At 43.5% G+C, this 15525-nt stretch overlaps 1 long non-coding RNA gene across 1 annotated transcript; it reads left to right on the top strand.

Moving 5' to 3' along the window:
- The first annotated feature begins 3064 nt into the window (after window positions 1-3064).
- On the top strand, window positions 3065-14256 carry LOC142742788 (uncharacterized). The gene is made up of 2 exons (XR_012881436.1): window positions 3065-3236; window positions 13891-14256. It is a non-coding gene; the product is annotated as an uncharacterized LOC142742788 (long non-coding RNA).
- The last annotated feature ends 1269 nt before the right edge of the window (window positions 14257-15525 follow it).

Genomic DNA, 15525 nt, shown 5'->3' with positions numbered 1-15525 from the left:
CACCTGCGGGTTTAGCATGCTCACTACATCCCTAGGTGAATGCATTGAGGGGTGTAGCTTCCAAAAAGGTGGTCACTTCTGGGGGGTTTCCACTGTTTTGGTCCCACAGGCGCCCAGAAACCAATCCAGCCAAATCTGCACTCCAAAAGCCAAATGCCGCTCCTTCCCTTCTGAGCCCTGCCGTGTCCCCAAACAGCAGTTTATGACCACATATGGGGTATTGCCGTACTCTGGAGATTGGGTTCTTTGTTTTCCTTTATTTGTTGAGAATTTTTTTTAGCTAAAGCTACGTTTTATTGAAGAAAAGGGATTGTTTTTATCTTCACTGCCCAATTCTAATGAATTTTATGAAACTCCTGTGGGGTCAAAATGCTCACTACACCCCTAGATGAATTCCTCAAGGGGTGTAGTTTCCTAACTGGTCATTTTTTGGGCGGTTTCATTATTTTGTCCCCTCAGGGTCTTTGCAAATGTGACATGGCCTCCGCAACCATTCCTGCTAAATTTGAGCACCAAAAGCCAAATGGAGCTCTTTCCCTTCTAAGCCCTGCCGTGTGTCCAAACAGCAATTTATGACCAGGCGTGGGGTATTGTTTTACTTGGGAGAAATTGCCTTACAAATGTTGCTTTACTTTTTCCCCTTTAGTCCTTGTGGAAATGAAAAAAATATAGCTAAACCTACATTTTCTTTGAAAAAATCTAAATTTTCATTTTCACGGCCTAATTTCATTAATTTCTGCAAAAAACCTGTGGGGTCAAAATGCTCACTATACCCCTAGATCATTTCCTTGAGGTGTGTAGTTTCCCACTCTATCTACAGGGGGCTGAGTGTGGCGCAATCTACAGGGGTCTGTGTGTGGCAATATGTGCTAAGGGGGGTCTGTGTTGCACTATATACAGTGGGAACTGTATAGCGCTATACACAATGGGGGCTTTATGGCGATATCTACAGGGGGCTGTATGGCACTATCTACAAGGGCGAGGTGGGGGCGCTATCTACAAATGGGGTGTGACACTCTCTATATAGCACTGTCTTCAGGGGAGCTGTATGGCACATTCTACAGGGGGCACTATTTATAAGTGGGGCTGCTTGTGGCACCGGGGGCCCCGGTCAAGAGTTTGCTATGGGGCCCAGTCTTTCCTAGTTATGCCCCTGCCCTTAGGAGCTGATTTTCATCCATTTTTGTAGCCGAAAACTATTTTTGATGCGTTTTTGGTGTTGTTTTTCTATTGACACAATGAAAAACAGCTCCAAACACGGCTCAAGAAGGGACATGCTCCTTCTTTTTAAAACAGTGGCGTAAGAAAACACCCGGTCTGAACTAAACGCCGTTTTTCTCATTAAATTCAATGGTCAGATGTTTATAAGCGTTTAGCTAGAGTTTTCCAAGCGTATTTCGAGACGTTTACGTGCCTGAAAACTCTGCGTGTGAACATACTCTTAGGCCTGATTCACACGAACGTGTTAAACATCCGTGGGACGGCCGTTGAAACAGCGGCCGTCCCACGGACCTATGTAATTCAATGTGGCCGTTCACACAGCCGTTGTTTCAACGGACCGTGTGAAGAGTCCATTGGAAAATAGGACATGTCCTATCTTTTCACGCATCACAAATCCCTCCATAGACTCTCAACTATGGGGGATGCGTGACATCGCGTCCCGCAGTGCTGAGTACGGATGCACCTCGGACGTGAAAAATAGAATTTTTCTGTGAATCAGGCCTTAGGGTATGTTCACATGGCTGAAAATACGGAAGCTGAACACCTCCAAACATCTGCCCATTGATTTCAACGGGAAAAATGGCGTTTCATTCCCACGGGGCGGTTTTTTACGCGGCCATTTGTAAAAACAGCGTGTAAAACAACGCCCTGTAAAAAAGAAGTGCATGTCAATTCTTGAGCCGTTTTTCATTGTCTCAATAGAAAAAACAGCTCCAAAAACGGCTACAAAAAAACGCTTGATGCTTAAAAAATGGCTGAAAATCAGAGGCTGTTTTCCCTTGAAAACAGTTTCGTATTTTACAGCCGTTTTTTGTTTAGCGTGTGATAATACCCTTACTTAGGCCCCATGCACACGAACGTGCTTTTGCGGCCGCAAATCCCCCATGGGGCCATGCACACGACCGTGGTTTTCACGGTCCGTGCATAGCCCCGGAGCCCAGACCGCAGAAAGAACGGGCAAGCCTTATTAAGGTCCGTGTTCTGCGGTCCGAGCTCATTGAAAATAATGGCCGCGGCCATGTGCACAGCCCGCGATTTGCGGGCGGCTCGCGGGTGTCACTCCGTGGCCGGCCGACCCAAAAAACACGGCCGTGCACATGGTTACGGTCGTGTGCATGAGGCCTAACACTGTAATATTGTAGCAAAACCTTTGGGAACAGAAAAAAAAATTGTGCTGCCGTTGTGGCTGGAATCACACGTGGCATAATTTTTGCGGACTCTGTGGGAAATCTACACCAAAAATCTCCAACAGTGTACAGAAAAATGCAAGTGAACCGGGTTTTACAATTCAATATAATTTGTGCAGGATTTTTTAAGCAGAGTTTATTATTTGCAAATCAAACCCTCAGCTCTCAGAACTGTTAGATCTGTACAGATTCTCAATGGAAGCATTTATCAACGCAATTACGGTTTTCTGATTTTCATTAAAAACAGCGAACATCGACACTAATGTCATATTTATGAACATATTCCTGATAGAAAACAATTTTTAATTTTGTCAGAAAAATAAGGGCTGTGCGCCATTTTTGGTATTGCAAGGCACCATTTTATTAAGGAATGCCACCCTATTATGCTTCAGTATAATATAAAAAAAAATCTCAGAAAAGTGCTCAGCTACATGTGGTTCTCCAGCTGTTGGGAAATCCACAGTCTGCTGATGTCAGGGCATGCTGAGAGTCTGGAGGGCCACATGTCGCAGAACACTGATATATACGCCCTAATCTTTGGCATCTCTCCCAGACTGTCTTCCCCACTGACTAGAATGTATAAGGGTTTTGTTTGCAGACCGTGTAGGAGCTGTATCTGGGCAGTTTCCACTTATATCCATACGATTCTTTAGGAGTCAAGAGAACAACCAATCGTCTTCTATGTTTACATTCAGAGTGCGTGACCATATACGCTGCCATCTGATTGGCCAAGAGAGTATGACAACTCCCCCCGCCCTCAAGTCTGGGAACGTCACGGCCAATGGCGGTGCGGATCCGTGTGTTTACAAGCAGGAGCAGCTGCTAGAGGTTTGCGCTTGTTGTTGTCGTCGGTTGTGTCACTGTAGTTCCGTCATGTCTGCAGATGTGGAAAGCTTGGTCGTGTTTGAGGAGCATCATTACGACAAGTACGACTACTACAACTTGCGCGAATACATCTGTGGAGCTGGGGGTAAAGGCAGGACCAAAAGAGAGATTGAGCAGAATGGAAACCGCCATGTTCCCGCCGGCCATGAAAGAAAGATTGAGGAAAAACTGCACAATAGCGAAATAAAGCGTCAAAGAAGCCGCAGTTCATCTAACTAGACAACAAACATCCTCTCATCTAATTCAGGTAACTAATTCTGCAAGTCAGTGTTAGTGCAAAACGCTAGAGGGCGTCAGTCCACCCAGAGCACAAGCAATACAAAGAAGGTTTTGCAGATTTCCTGAAATAAAATATTCATATGCATTGCTGGCCTATAGAAGTGATGATATTATGGGTAGGGGCGATTTACTAAGACTGTTGTTTACATACGCTAGTCTGCGCTTTCTGCTCCGCTGGAATTGGATGTGACAGATTTATCAAGAATCGTGGCGCACGCATCTTTCCATGGCCGTGCGGCAACCGACACACACACACACCCCTTCCATATTGTGTAAAAAAATAAGTGATATATTTAACTTTTTTAAAAATACAGAAGGAAAAATGTAAATATGTCATTTTTGGTGCTGTTTTTTTTTACATCTGGTGCATGCCAATGGGTAAACACACCTGAATACATATATTTGGCAACTTTTGCCGACTTCAGCGATACCAAATATGTGTGCATTTCTTACATGCCGGGTGCAAGGAGCTTACAATGAATGGTGCGCAAACTGACTTTTAGAGAGCAATTTTCCAAAACTGGTTTGCTGACACCTCTGATCGTTACAGATGTTGTGACGTTACCAGTCCAAAAAAATTGATGACCTATCCTCAAGATAGACCATCAATAACTGATCAGTCGGGGTCCGACTCCCGGCACCGCCGCACATGAGCTGTTTTGTAGGGGCCACAGCACTCGTACGAGCGCTGCTTCCCCTCTATTTCCCTTACTGCTCACACTGAATCGCAGACACACTTGTAGCAGTATTACAGCCTTCTCCCATTCAAGTGTAATATTATGAAGTGCCGCAGTGTGAACAGTAAAGGAAATGAAGGCGAAGCACCGCTAGTATGACGTTTTTGATGTGGAAACCGCACCAAAAATTGCAACCCATTGCTTCCAATGGGAGACGGAGGCGTTTTTTTGGAAAAACCGCTCCTGGGAAAAAGTGACATGATATTTCTTCCCGCGGTTCTATCTCTGACCTTCCATTGAAATCAAGGGGAGGCAGAAAATGCGTATTTCGCTGCGATTTTTGCCCGTAGAGCTCAATGGCCGTAACCGAAAAACGCCACCAAAAACATGGCAAAGAAAGTGCAGGCAGGGCAAAATCTGCCTCAAATTACCTGAAGGAATTTTGAGGCAGATTTTTCTGCCTGCAAAAAACTGTGTGAACATACCTTAAGGCCCAGTTCACACAGAGTTTCTTGGCGCTGATTTTGAAGTTAAAACTGTGTCGGAATCAGCTCCCAAAAAATGGCAAACTTGTTATTTCTTTCCCGGGCTGTTGGGAGGCCGAAAAAGCTTTTTTTTTTTTTTTTTTGTGGCAAATAAGTGAAGGCAGGTTAAAATCTGCAGATTTAGTGAGCGGGCAGATCATGGAAGGTGCGCGGCTGCGCACCTTATAGGGAACACTGCTCGCAGCCTATGGCAAACGGCTGCAAGTACAAAGATATTTCACTGACTAAAACACAAGGATAGTTCCGTGGCCCGGCTCTCCTTCTTCAGTTCACATTTAGGGCTTGTCCACACATAACGGAATTGCTGCGTATTTTCCGTCCGGGATTGATACATTCCTGGACTCAACCGGAAGTATCATGTTGCACTGTTACTTTGTTTCCAATCTCCAATTGTTTTGATTGGCTCTCATTCCTGTCAATCAGGAAGCTTTTACAATTTCTGATTCGTTTGTCCGGCGGCCACCACCCCTGAAAGAAGCCGGAAGTACCAGCGAAACGAGCGTCGCGTGTTTTAAAATTTATTCTCAATGTTACATGCTTAAACACTACTCCGTACTCTATAAGTGCAGCCGATTCAATTGTTTATCAGGCAGAATATCTGCCTTAGGCCTCATGCACACGACCGTATTTTTTCACACCCGTAAATACTGGCGTAAATACGGGTCCGGTGTCACACGTATTCCACCCGTTTTGCACCAGTATTTACGAACCCGTGCTCGTAAATATGGGTCCGGTGTCACACGTATTCCACCCGTATTTACGAGCACGTTTTTGGCGGCAAAATAGCACTGCACTAATCGGCAGCCCCTTCTCTCTATCAGTGCAGGATAGAGAGAAGGGACAGCCTTTTCTGTAATAAAAGTTAAAGAAATTCATACTTACCCGGCCGTTGTCTTGGTGACGCGTCCCTCTCTTCACATCCAGCCCGACATCCCTGGATGACGCGGCAGTCCATGTGACCGCTGCAGCCTGTGATTGACCTGTGATTGGCTGCAGCGGTCACATGGCCTGAAACGTCATCCAGGACGTCGGGCCGGATGTCGAGAGGGACGCGTCACCAAGGCAACGGGCGGGAGACCGGACTGGAGGAAGCAGGAAGTTGTCGGTAAGTATGAACGTCTTTTATTTTTATTTTTTACAGGTTTATACTGATCGGTAGTCACTGTCCAGGGTGCTGAAAGAGTTACTGCCGATCAGTTAACTCTTTCAGCTCCCTGGACAGTGACTATTTACTGACGTCGCTTAGCAACGCTGCCGTAATGACGGGTGCACACATGTAGCCACCCGTTATTACGAGAGCTCCATAGACTTCTATCGACTGTCCGTGCCGTTATTACGGCCTGAAATAGGACATGTTCTATCTTTTTCAACGGCACGGGCACCTTCCCGTGAGAAAACGGGAAGGCACCCGTCGCCAATAGAAGTCTATGAGCCCGTTATTACGGGTCGTGATTACGACCCGTAATAACGGGAGTTTTTACGGTCGTGTGCATGAGGCCTTAGCTAGGGACCAGAGACCGTGTTTGACGGGCTGTTGCACTCAAACAGCTGATCGTGGCTCACCTCTCATCCTCTCTCCCTACAGATTCTTGATATCGTGCGGCATCCTCATTGTGCTATGCCGTGCCTGCCCATATTTAATCGTACTATGTCATAGCAGTCTATTTAACTGTCTGATATTAGAATATCTACCATAGTTAGGGACCCGAGATTGCTGTGACAGCATACTGTTTGTGCGGCCACCCGTTCATCTACCAAGTGAGCGGAGCTACCGCACAGAGCTTTGTTTGATGTGCTGATGCACCCAAACAACTGACCGCGGCTCATCTCCTATCCTTTCTCCCTGCAGATCTGACACTGCGCGGCATTACAACTCTGCTATGCCGTGCTTGTCCACATACAATTTACTGTGATCATAGCACTTTGTTGCTTCTATTGATGCAAAGGGTTCCTCCACCGCTAGGCTTTCCACTACAGCCCGATGAGGGAGCCTACAGTATCGAGTGTAATTTAACTGATTTTCGCTCAGTTATAAACAAGATGTGCCAATCAAATTGAGTTTGAGGACACATTTATAATTCCAGTATAACTGCAGGGACCACGCTGGACTGTGAAAAATGTGCTGTTACACTTCGCTTACTTTGGTTTAACTCCCAGTCACTCTTTCTGCAGACTAGACCTTGTGCGGTACCGCAATCCAACAGTGCCGTGTCTGTCCTCATGCTAACAATTTGCACGCGGCTTTTTCACGTTTATGCTACCATCCTTGATTAAACAAGGTTTTCCTACTGTTGGTTCTATTTGCGATCTAGGGCAATTCCACAGCCCTATTTGTGTGATATTATGCTAATATATCCGATAGTCTCTATTCATTAGGGTTAATCTCTCTTTGACTGGTTGTTAGCAGACTAGCTCTACCTACTAGGATAGGTCTTACACACAAGTTACCTACAATGTATATCTTACCAGTGAAGGCTAGGCTATCTAACTTATTCAGTACGGAGTATGTCCATTCCAGACATAATTTGTCTTCTGTACCAAGTTAGGGGGACTTTCGCGCTATACAACTTTCATCTAACATTGCTGTTTTTAGCTAATTGCTAACTAATAAAGTATTTATTATTTTCCTAAATTCCATATAAAACACACTACTTTTCCCACTCCCCCTTCCTGTAACTTTACATAATTTCAAAATCAACCTATCCAAATCGGAGGCCCTAAATGTGTCCTAACCAGACCCTCTAGTTGCCACTCTTAAAACTAATTTCCCTTTTGCATGGCCTTCTAAATGCATAACCTATCTGGGAATGCGTATTGTGGCCGACCTTTCGCAATTGTACTCCACTAATTTCATTCCCTTCCCTTATTGGCGTCTTTCCAGAGAGATCTGACCAGTTGGAATAAGCGTGACTTCTGCTGGTTCGGGAGAATCAACATTTTGAAAATGAACCTGCTCCCTAGACTTCTGTATCTCCTGCAGACCATCCCCACCTTCATCCCTTTGTCCTTCTGGCTCCGTATTCAAAGATGTTTCGGATCCTTTATCTCGTCCGCCGGTTGACCCTGGATAAATAGGGCTGTTCTCACTCGCCCTAAGGATGCGGGTGGGGTGGGTCTGCCGGATTGCCACCTTTATTATCTAGCCACAGCACACGCACGCATCCTTGACCTTTTCCATAACCAAGACTCTAAATTGTGGGTGTGCCTGGACCAAGCTATTTGCCCTGCTGCTTTCTCCACTCCCCTGGACACCGCACTTATTTAAAAGGGGTACACTCCAGGCCTCCTTCACTATTTCGCAAACTCTTATGATACTGCGTTTAACGAGGTCAAGTGGCTCCTTTATAGATACCTTGGGCCCACTGACCCCAATCACTATAATCCAGACTCCCCCCCCCCCCCCCCCAGTTTGAGCCCAATGCTCATTCCTTGGTGGCACCCTCCAACATCCTCTCCACTTTTCGTATATTTTGACTCTATACTTCCATTGGCCATGATATTACCAGATGCCACGCTTTCTGCTAGACAGTTTTATGAATACAATCAGTTGAAACATTTCTATACTGCAACTAAAAAACATGCAACCCTCCGCCGATTTCTCACCAATCGCTCACAACAGCCCCTCTCATACTGCAAAGCCTGGGAACTGAACAAACAATCACTGACGCACAGTGGAAGGCTGCTTCAACTTCTCCCATAAGCCTCTTTGGCCACCCGTGCCCGAGAGACCAGCTTTAAAATAGTCTCTCGGTGGTACCATGTCCCTACCGCATTCCATAAATGGTATCCCCTGGTCCCTGATAACTGTTGGCGCTGCGATGCATCAGGTGGCTCCATGACCCACATTTTGTGGAGCTGCCCTCTACTGCGGTCCTTCTGGGAAGTGGTACTTAAAGTTATCCACGAAACCACTGGATTCTTGGTTCCTGAGGCGACGCTATTGTTTGTTCCCCATGCCCATGTATGCATACAAACTATCTCTCATTCGACACTTATTACAGGCAGCAAAGTCTGTTATTCCACACAAATGGAAATCACTTAGAACCCCCTACTTTGGATGATTGGTTCCAGGAGGTTGCATTGGTGCAGAGGATGGAGGATCTCATCGCCCAAACCCTAGAGGCGACCACTCGCTACGTAAACACCTGGCTCCAGTGGAACATTTTTCTTTTGTCCTCCATGTACTATACATTGGTTAGCTAATGGGTAGTGGTTTCTTCGCTGGCAATTGTACTTGCATCTTTCAATGTCATTGTAGCTATCAGATGACCTTCTGCCTCCTTATTGTCTTATCATCATTACTTAGGTTCTGGGTTCGTCATGCCCACACTTTCCTTTTCTATGTTGTAGTACTTTGTACTGGCCTCTTCTACATCTCTCTTCTGTCCTTCTTCATCTAAACAGGTGTGGTCCATCATTTACTAGCGATCATCACCAACGTAGGCATACGTTGCCGGCACTTATTTTGTCTGGGTTGCATTGGATCGGCCCTCCTCATATACCTCTTTCCCGCTCCGAGTCATCCTCTTGACTCTGATACTTATGTTGGACTGTCTATACACTGAAATTACTACGGATCTTTGCCTGTTGGCTGGATTTTATATTTTCTTGCATGCTTTTTGAATCCTTTGTATTTTATTTCCTTTCTGTTGGTATAAAATAAAAACTCTTGAATTTAAAAAAAATAAATAAAAAATATTTCGTTTTGTCCTGTATATGTGTCACAATAAAATATATTTTGTATCTTCTCATAATTATGTTGTGCTAATCGACCTCATCTATAGGATATATCTTGTATGTAAAAGGTCAGTGCACCAAGTCTTCACTTGGTTTTACGTTGAATCCTTTTGACTGATAGTCATAGGCTTCTCCCCCTGGATGTACAAATAGGTTCCAACACACATCTGTTTACATTAGACAGCCTCTGTCTCAGTGTCCTGGTATGGGGTCTTCATCCTTGTCCTTCATACTTACCTGACTGAAGTCTCTACTCTTCCTCTGAAAGCTTGCAATGGGTGGGCTGTGTGGTGAGGTGGCCTGGCGGGTGTGAAGATGTCGGGAGAAGCTAATGCTGAACAGGTCAGGGGTCCGAAGGATGCAAGTTTGGAAAGCCTGCTGGTGCTGAACTCTGCTTCTTCCTGCAGCGCCCCCTCTTGCCATAATGAGAAGCTGCTGCCGTGGAGGTAGGACTCCTTCATTATTCTGATCGAAATCAGAATTGTGATTCAATGAAAGGGCGAATTAATCACATTAATACTTTGGCCCCTTTATAGCAACACATTAATTTAGACCCCATACCCCTTTAGACATTAGACCCTAGATTAGATGCCAAAAAGAATCAGACCCAAACAACAAAAAAAATATTCACACCCGAAACCAGAGCAAATAAAACATTCAGACACCAGACCCCTCCAATTACTTATTGCTCCTATCTCCAGGTGCTCCGCTGCACACATGGTCCTGATACTAGACGGCATCTGCCGAACCTGAAGAGGAATCCGTGAGCTAGGAGGGTAAGTAATGCCAGCCATAATCTATTACATCGTCCCCTAAATCCGCCCCTGACCTGAATGTTTTGGGAGAAAGGGTAGCAGCCCTATGTACTATTGATATTTTAAAATCCAAGCTATGTTTTCTTAGTCTATGGGCAATATTTTATATCACCTACCTAAAGGTGTTTTACATGTCTGATTCTGTGTACTAATATACATCAATCTCCCTATCCTCTATCAGCAATGATTGACCTCAATAACAGAATATATTATGCCATGGAGCTTTTAAGTCAGAGGTCTCAAACACGCGACCCGCGGGCCGCCTGCGGCCCCTGAAGCTGTTATCTGCTGCCAACTGACAGTGGGAGAGCAGGGAACAGGCCGAAGGAGGAGCGCTGCACCCCCCCCCCTCCCCCCATGTAGATGGGTTTTTACATTTCGCTGCGTAAATCGTGGCATTTTAAAGCTGCGGGTTTTGCTGCGTATTTCTGTAGAACTACAGGGATAGAATTCGCAAGCGGAATCGTGGGATAAATTAAAATGCTGCGGCTTCGAAAATACGCACCGTGGGTCTATTTATGTCCAGAAAAATACCGCAGCGTGGACATGAGATTACCTGTTGTCTGATTGTCTACGCTGGTACTGTATTGCGCTGTGGTTTTGCCGCAGACAAACGCGGCAAAACCGCACATAATACTTAAAGAGGCTCTGTCACCAGATTATCAAATCCCTATCTCCTATTGAATGTGATCGGCGCTGCAATGTAGATAACAGCAACGTTTTTTGTTTTTTTTGAAAAACGATAATTTTTGCCCAAGTTATGAGCAATTTTATATTTATGCAAATTAGCTTTTCAATGGACAACTGGGCGTGTTTTCTCGTATTTCCAACTGGGCATGTATTGTGTTTTTACCAACTGGGCGTTGTGAATAGAAGTGTATGACGCTGACAAATCAGCATCATACACTTCTCATCGTTCCCACCCAGCTTCTTTCACAGCAGAGACAGCGTGACCTCACCCACAGGTCCTTCAACCTTGTCGTCGGACAAAGAAGATACATCGTCTCCAGGCATCCAAAAGGTTAATATGCTCGTCTCTAGGGAGTTTGCTATGCTTACCTGCACATACCCTGCACTGTACTCTCTGATGCCTGGTGCTGATGTGTCTTCTCTCTTCCGACGCCAAGGTTGAAGGACCTGTGGGTGACGTCATCATTCCCAGCCCGCTTCTTTCACTGCAGACAGTGTGACGTCACCCACAGGTCCTTCAACCTTGGCGTAATGTAGTGTTGTTATTGTAGTTCAAATAACGAATTGATTAACAATAATTTTGTATTCTATCAAATTTAAAAGCAATGCGGCCCGTCATCTTCAAATTTTTTTCTATGCGTGGCCCATTTACCCGGCCGAATTTGAGACCCCTGTTTTAAGTGATAATCCGATCAGCAAAATGTCATGACTCCAAACCGAGCTTCCCATGTGAAATATTTACTTATTTGCATGAAGCTACTGTGCCCTATATATCTCACTCTGTGCCTGTATTATATATGGGTTTATACTGTACCTGTGTGTATTATATATGGGTTTATACTGTACCCGTGTGTATTATATATGGGTTTATACTGTACCCGTGTGTATTATATATGGGTTTATACTGTACCTGTGTATTATATATGGGTTTATGCTGTACCTGTGTGTATTATATATGGGTTTATACTGTACCTGTGTATTACATGGGTTTATACTGTACCCGTGTATTATATGGGTTTATACTGTACCCGTGTATTATATGGGTTTATACTGTACCTGTGTGTATTATATATGGGTTTATGCTGTACCTGTGTATTATATATTTTACCTGTGTGTATTATATATGGGTTTATACTGTACCTGTGTATTATATATGGGTTTATGCTGTACCTGTGTGTATTATATATGGGTTTATACTGTACCCATGTATTATATGGGTTTATACTGTACCTGTGTATTATATATGGGTTTATACTGTACCCATGTATTATATGGGTTTATACTGTACCTGTGTGTATTATATATGAGTTTATGCTGTACCTGTGTGTATTATATATGGGTTTATACTGTACCCATGTATTATATGGGTTTATACTGTACCTGTGTGTATTATATATGGGTTTATACTGTACCTGTGTGTATTATATATGGGTTTATGCTGTACCTGTGTATTATATATGGGTTTATGCTGTATCCGTGTGTATTATATATTGTACCCGTGTGTATTATATATGGGTTTATGCTGTACCCGTGTGTATTATATATGGGTTTATGCTGTATCCGTTTGTATTATATATGGGTTTATACTGTACTTGTGTGTGCAGCCGCTGGTAAGAACTTAAACCTCTAGTATCAGATGTACTTCAAAAATGTACTGGTGGATGGTTTTCTGTTATTACCTTAAAGGTAGCAAACTTCTGACATGTCATAGTAAAAGCCAATATAGCGGTGTACGGGCCCATAGACTTTCTATTGAGCCCGTACACCGCTACATCGGCTTTCTGAGAAGAAATGAACAGAAACTAAGTAGCTTAGCGCTCACACAAGCGCCTCTGCCGCTTAGTTTTAGCGATTGGTGGGGGTCTCAGTGCTCGGACCCCACCAATCAAAACTTCTGACATGCCACTATGACATGTCAGACATTTGTTGAACGTTTAGTTTCCCTTTAAGACAATAAAAATCGAATCCATAGCTTCATTCAGGCGGGGAGACCATCGCAGATTTCTATCGTCATAGTAATCTATAGGGTGCAGTGTAGGCTAGAGAGACAACCTTGTTTGTTTATCAATAGGGTGTGCATACATAGAGTTCCATGAAACACTATAGAACCAAATGGAGCATTATATACACCCAATGGGTAACTGGATATAAACATATAGCTCTATCTCAAAATCATCTGCTCTCGAGGGTGAAGAATTTCACTGTATAATGTGTTCAAATTGGTTCCATAAGCAGTGATGTAAATGTAGCCATAGACGTAAAATACCATTGATGGCTATTTCTCTTGACTCCACCATAAACGTGCCAGCTCTGATTTGCTGGGCATACATGTTTATTTCAATATGGGCTTGGAGAAAGGCTATCATCTGACACCACTTGTTCCAATGGTGGAACAAAATATGTGATTAGCTGTCAACGTGCACACCGAAAGATATTTGCCATATTGTCCCTTCACTTGAATGGGGTTGTCCGGTTTCTGCAAATAATGATTTTCTTTTTTGTATAATTAAAAGTGATACAATTTTCCAGTATACTTTCTGTATTAATTCCTCACGGTTTCAATCTCATTTAGTAGGAACATTCATTGTTTACTTCCAGTGGATACAATTCTGTCCCTGCTCTTGTGATGAACAGATAGGGGCTGGGATCCTTCGAAGACACAGCTCTGACAACAAGTCCTGTGTGATCATCACATGACCTCGGACAGAATTGTATCCACTAGAAGTAAACAAAGAATGTTTGGACGGGATAACAACAAGCAGAGATCTTGAAAACCGTGAAGACTACAATATCCCTGGGACTATACAATGACGGCAAGTAAAATGTCCTTATCATATTATTTTCTGTCTTATAGGTATCGGACTCTCGCTTAACTGACTTCGACTTTTTGATGTGTTTGTGGTTTTGGTAATTAAGACAACCAACCCTGCCATCCAAAGAAATGCCAAGCTGGGTTATTGCTGTGGCAGCCTTCCCGGAGCTGTAGGCCGTGATTGCAGTTAAATGTACATCGCTTGTGGCTTTGCTGTGGAGAGGTCTGTTATGGAAGACTGAAGCCACTAATGGCGCTTCAACCAGTGCAATAATGATTTTAGTACTGCACATTTTATTGTATTGTAAGGATGCTGCATTTATATGCAGAAATATGGTTGTATAAAACGACTTTTTCATTCATTTTTGCTTGGTGTAAAAATAAAATATTAAGTTTTAAAAGTTTAAAGTGGTCTGTAACAGTTCATGTTTAGATGTGCACAATTTCTGATCCAATCAGCTCATAGTCCAATGTTATTATTTGATTAGAGATCGAGAAGGGACCTGCTGTGATGCATGCAAAGCACCGTAATGTGGAAATAGCGGAAGAAAAGTGATCTGCCTAAATTTCATGAATGCACTTTTCTTAAAGGGTAACTATGCTTTTAGAAAACTTCTGACGTGTCACAGTGACATGTCATAAGTTTTGATCGGTGGTGGTCCGGGCATGGAGACCCACACCGATCGCTAAAACGAAACGGCGGAAGTACTTGGGTGAGTGCTGAGCCGCTTGGTTTTTGATCTGCTTTTCTTGGAAAGCCGATGTAACAGTGTATGGGCTCAATAGAAAGTCTATCGGCCTGTACACCGTTACATCGGCTTTCTAATAAAAAACTTTCAGAAACTAAGTAGCTCAGCGCTCACCCAAGCACTTCTGTCGCTTTGTTTTAGCGATCGGTGTGGGTCTCCATGCCCAGACCACCACCGATCAAAGCTTCTGACATGTCACTTTGACATGTCAGCAGTTTTATGAAAGTTTAGTTACCCTTTAATTTGCAGAACAATTGTGTTCCCTCTATTAAGGGTGCCCTCACACACAATGCTTTTAAGAATGTTTTTGTGGCATTTTTGTTGGCCAAAAACGCTGCACCAGACGATCACTGGAAGTCAATAGAGCAATGTTAAACGCACCACAAACAGCACATGGGTTTTTTGTGTTTTTTTGTCTTTCTTTATTTTGCTTTGTGGCGTTGGTTGCAGAAATGGGTTGGTGTGGTGTTTTCTCAGACAGTGGTGTTTTTCTCCCAATTTTTTTCTTTGCCTAATCTAAAATGATTTGTTAATGTGCTTTTATGTCGTGTTTTGTGGCTTTTTTTCCAGAATTAATAACTTGTTGCAAAGAGCAAACTTTGAATCCTATGATTTGCAATGTGAACAATGCAGGTACAAAAAAACACCCAAAGAAGCGCATGTACCATAAAAAAAGGTTGTTTTTGCCAGAAAGAAAATCAAACACCACACAAAGTGTTGATGAAGGATTATATCTGCTAGGTCCTAAGATTTGAGAAGAGATTATTATTATAAGACTTCAGCTATAATTTGTTAAGATTGTGAGAGAAATGTATCAATACATTTATTATATATCTGATAACTTCTGGTTAGTTTGACTGTAAGTGCTCATTTACACTTGCGTTTGAAAACACGGATCAAAGGAGGATGCGAAATACAGATCTTTTAT

Source organism: Rhinoderma darwinii, chromosome 2, assembly GCF_050947455.1.
Source record: "Rhinoderma darwinii isolate aRhiDar2 chromosome 2, aRhiDar2.hap1, whole genome shotgun sequence".
NCBI lineage: Eukaryota > Metazoa > Chordata > Amphibia > Anura > Rhinodermatidae > Rhinoderma > Rhinoderma darwinii.
This window is presented reverse-complemented; position numbering and strand designations above follow the sequence as displayed.